Genomic DNA, 4,974 nt, shown 5'->3' with positions numbered 1-4,974 from the left:
CTGATGTTTTTCGACAGGGAGTTATAAAAGGCTTGGGATGAGTTCAAGAAGAAAAAAATTATTATTACCTTTGAAGAATGGTGACTGTAGACAGGAGTTGTCTACACAAGGAATCTGCAAAGTTAGTTCAAATACTAGTCAACCGAATGATTTTGCAGGATAATAAGCTTCAACAGAAGTTGAGACACCATTATAAAGAAGCAGAATCAGATGTCATACCTGAAGGATACGTGTGACTGTAGCAAGGAAACGTCTACAACAAAGCTGTGAATACAAGGTTATTAGTTCACAGATTCAAAGCTCTTAAAGGGATTGAAGAAACAACTCTGTTTGATTACCTAATGGAAGTGAAGTGGTGAAGAGACGTCAGCACCATAAGCTGTGGAAATTAAACAAGGAATAAGTTTAATTTTTTCAGCAAAGGAATCTTTCATTACAGGTTTTCTTTAAGAGAGCATGAAGACACAGATGTCTACAGGAAGAAGAAAAAGTCAAAACAAAAGGAGTTACCTTTTGAAATTTGACGTGTCTGATTTGGTCCGTATGAAGGTCGTGTGGTGTAGGATTCACCGGAAGAACACGAAGACTCAAGGGATTTTTTATTGATTTCATCAAGGGACAAGCTGGAAAGAAATTGAAATCAAAGGTTAAGGTTTGGTCGATGTCTAAGGAAACAGACATGAGAAGAGCAAACGGAACCTGGGTTTTTCAATGGTGGAGGCAGTGGGAGCAATCGCCGGTGAAGACGAGCGACGGTGAAGTCGGGATCTTGTTTTGATCACGGGGAATCGAAGGAGAGAGACGTTACAGCCGGGGCGAGATAGAGAGGAGCGAGAATCGGAGAAGGCATGCATCTCCGTGAAGACGGCGTTGAGGAACAGACGATCGTCGGAGAAGACGAAGCGGTGAGCTCGTCGAAACTTCTGGTCGCCAAAAGAGAAAGAGAGAGAGACGGAGAAGTCGATGAGTGAGGCCAAAGAGTCAAGGTGGAGAATGTGAGGCTTGTGTCTCTTGGGCCATCTGGTGGGCTGCTTATGGGCTTCGGTTTTGGACCTGAAACAAGACATAAAGAATATGGATTAGTCTAAGTCCGATAAAGAATGTAATTCCTTATAGTTTTAGGACATATGTTATTCCTTATGCAACAAGGATTAACATGATTAGGTCTAGTATAAATAGAGGTCTCTACTCGAGATTGCAAAACACAGAAACATAAAATCTCTCTAAAGCATAGAACATGCAACTAGTGCGAAGCTTGTAACGTTTTCGATTCATAGTGATATAGAGTTTGCCTCCGGTTTGGAGAGAACTCGCCAAACATATTGGTGTGTCGATTTACTTGTTACAAGAACAGCCAAGGTCGATTCTCTACACAATATGAATAAGTAACACGAAAAATATACCACTTGGATAAACAATATGTGGTATAGTATATGATATGGTATTAAGTTTCAGAACTGGAAAAATGAAAATTCATGCGATAGTGTCACCCAATTTATCTACAACTCGTATGTTCTCTTACGCCTTATGATTAGTATTGTTTACCTCTGAAGAAAATGAACAATTCATTGGTTAGGAAAACGCTTCAGCTTTGTTTTTTGTTAGTGTTCTTGTTAGTAACTCCACTTTTGTGGCCCATTTTTCTATTCAAATTTGCAGGAAATGATGAGCCTGAGCATATGGTTGAGGGACATACTTTCACAATCGGTTTGTTGCTCTTCCATGTCATGTATTTTTTCATTTGCTTAATTTGATTACTATTGTATAGTAGTAACAAGTTGTTGATGGATTCAATTTGGCATTGCAGAACCGATTCTAACGATTGGACCGACGGAATGTGTAACATGGCCAGACAACTGGACTACTCTAACAGCTGATGGTGGAGTAGCGGCACAGTTTGAGCATACAATTCTGATTACTAGAACTGGTTTATAGATTCTTACCGTATGTAGCTGAAACTATTCACTTTTGATCATTTTTTCCGTTCCCCTCTTTGTCAAATGCTGACATCTTCAGGTCCCTTCATGGACCATGAAATCAATAGAATATATATTTCATATTGGTTTATGAGTATTGTCCTTGACCTTGCTTTCTGTTTACTGATCTCTTCATTGGTCAGTTTAATTTAATGGGTCTAAAGTTGGGCTTTAAGATAATGAGCGTTAATATTGAGTCGAAAATCTAATGTGACTAGCTGGTTATACCGCGTGAGCTCCCCCTTCCTATGATTTAATTTTGTAGACTTTTTGTGTATATGTAATGGCGGATACCATGTAAATGTTCTATATTTGGAAAGTATGGCTAGTCAGGCGCGTTGCCAAATGTTTCGGCTTTTAGCTTTCACCAAATGGTTTATATTTTTATATTACACGATCTGAATTGGTTATAATCAATCAGAGTAATATATCTAATATACGCCAATCTTTTTCAGAAGAAAATCAGTTTCGTATAACATGAAAAATCAATTTGCAACGTGTGAGGACTTTGCTAGACGAGAGAGATGTTCTGTTTTTGTTTTTTCTTTGTCGTTGTTCTTAAGCCATAAATCCTTCCAATACTTACACTTTTATGAGATCATATGGTCCAACATATCTAACAGTTTACAATTTCCAAAACGACATTTAATACTCCGTACCTTTCAGGACCAAGTTCACTCGAAGTTTGAAACCAACTTCTACTCAATTTTTTTGATTATATTTGAATCGATGTATACATGGCAAGTACACTGACAATTTAACTAGCTTACGTAGATTTTTTGTTACAATAGTTGTGTGTTTGAAAATATAATCACTTATAATTGCTTGGATATTAGATAGAAAAGTGACAGAGAAACTGAAGTAACCTAAGAGTAGAGAAATTTCTCTCTCCAAGTGTAACATAGACAAATGTGTATAACGTTAGATGTCACGACATAAAGTGACAACAGACAGTTTCTGTTTTTGGATAAATCGAACTGCCACTTTCGACGATTTAAATGTCATTATATTTTACCTCCATTATTTATCACCAGAGATGCGCTCTTCGATATTCACTATAGAATCTTTTTATATTGAGATTGGTCTACATCGCATCTAGTAGATCATCGTTTTGTAGTCCAAGAACGCCTGATCCTTTTTTTGGTCTACAATGAACATTTAACTACTTCTGCAATCAGAATTTCAATTTAGTCAACACTAAGAAATATACATATACTAAAAATCTAAGATACTGGCCGGGATGGCTCACATATCCCATTTCCTTGTGTACATATTAGCCAAGAAAGAGAAAAAAAAATCATGCATGTATATACCACCGCAAGTGTTCTTAAAATTACTATAAGCTTCTAGGTTGAAGCAACACTAGTACTTGTAGTCCTTGTGTCAATTATGCTACATAGCTAAAAGATGATGACTCTTGTTGTCGAACAATGATGGTAATTAAGTGGTTATTGTGTTGTGGGTCAAGACTATAGATTGATTTTTCACTAATGGCATATTTTCATTTTTTCACTAATGGCATATTTACATGACAATCCTAGGAAGGATTACAGACGGACCTTTATCTGAGATATCTCTCGGTAACAAAAGAAAATGCAAGTATGTTACTCTATATAACCATAGGAGAAATTGCTTGATGGAGTTATGACATGGGTAATTCTAGAAGTCTTAAGAAAAGTTATTATTAAATTCACTAACATGATGAAGAGGCCGGTAAATATATTAAAACAACACACTTCACTTAAAATAAACCCTATATATAACAACCATCGATCATAATTAATTGGCCATATGATTAGGTTGTAATTAGAAAATTTGAGTATTACGACGAAAGTGACCATACTCATAGTTCTTCTCTCCATCAACATCTACTTCTTCAATATTTTGTTCATCTTCTTCCTCTTCTTCCTCCATATCATCATCATCATCATCATCATCACCATCATCATCTTCCTCTCCGTGTCCAATGGCTACAACACGATCACCCACAGTGTGAGCGGCATGGCCATCGCCAAAAGCCCTAACATGATCTTTAAGAGACCTCTTATGCTTAAAATCCGATCCCCAAACGCAAAACCACAGCTTCCCACAATTCTTCTCGTGCGTTCTCCAGTCGCCTCTCACCGCAAACGTTTTCTCGCACTTCTTGCGGCAGTGGAAAGGTTTGGCTCCATGCTTTCTTTTGTAATGCGTTTGAAGCGTTCTAAAGTCTTTAAGGGGCTTTGCTCTTGGATGGTCTATGTTGTTCTTACAACCTTCGGCGCAACAATAACAATATAACATGGTAGCTTTAGTACCGAAGATGATGATTTCGTCTCTCGTAGCGACTCTGGACCTTTTCGGTATTGCGAACCATGACCCCACATATGCATCTACAAAAAATAAAGTAGAGAAAAATATACCTCAGGTGTAATTTGAATAAAACAGTAATTTAATTTGTCTATCTCATGTTTTTCATGTTAAATTCATCTATCATGAACATTGTACTTTGTTTATTATATATTCTCTTGACGATTACGCGAATTAATATTATAGATAACTACATGAGCATATATTGCATGCATATATATTATTATCATAAGTGCTTAATTATAGAGGTAAGTTTCTTTTCCCGATTGATAATAATACCCATGGAACGCAGAGGATTATAGATTCTGAGTTAATTTAGCAAAAAATTGATAATTCGATTCAAAATCATTTTAGGGTAATTTTCAATTAAACGATGCTAAATCAGCTTAGACCATAAATGATAGTACCGTGGAAGTAAAAGGAATTATATATATATAGATTGAGAGTGAAATCAAGAAAACTTCCCGTCATGATAATTACATATCTGTTAATATATAATGATATTCAAACCTGCATGTTGTTGAAGCGGTTGAATGTTTTGTTACAGACAGAACAAGAGAACTGAGTGGGACCGACAAGGATCTGAGAAAGGGAAGGGACCCAACACTACAAGAAAACACACCGAATTCCGACGGATCTTCCGACGGAC

General features: G+C 36.7%; 1 pseudogene; it reads right to left on the bottom strand.

Moving 5' to 3' along the window:
- Positions 1-3,778: 3,778 nt before the first annotated feature.
- LOC106309343 overlaps positions 3,779-4,974 on the bottom strand; it is a 2,120-nt pseudogene continuing 924 nt past the window's right edge.

Source organism: Brassica oleracea, chromosome C8 (genome assembly GCF_000695525.1).
Source record: "Brassica oleracea var. oleracea cultivar TO1000 chromosome C8, BOL, whole genome shotgun sequence".
NCBI classification, from domain to species: Eukaryota; Viridiplantae; Streptophyta; class Magnoliopsida; order Brassicales; family Brassicaceae; genus Brassica; species Brassica oleracea.
This window is presented reverse-complemented; position numbering and strand designations above follow the sequence as displayed.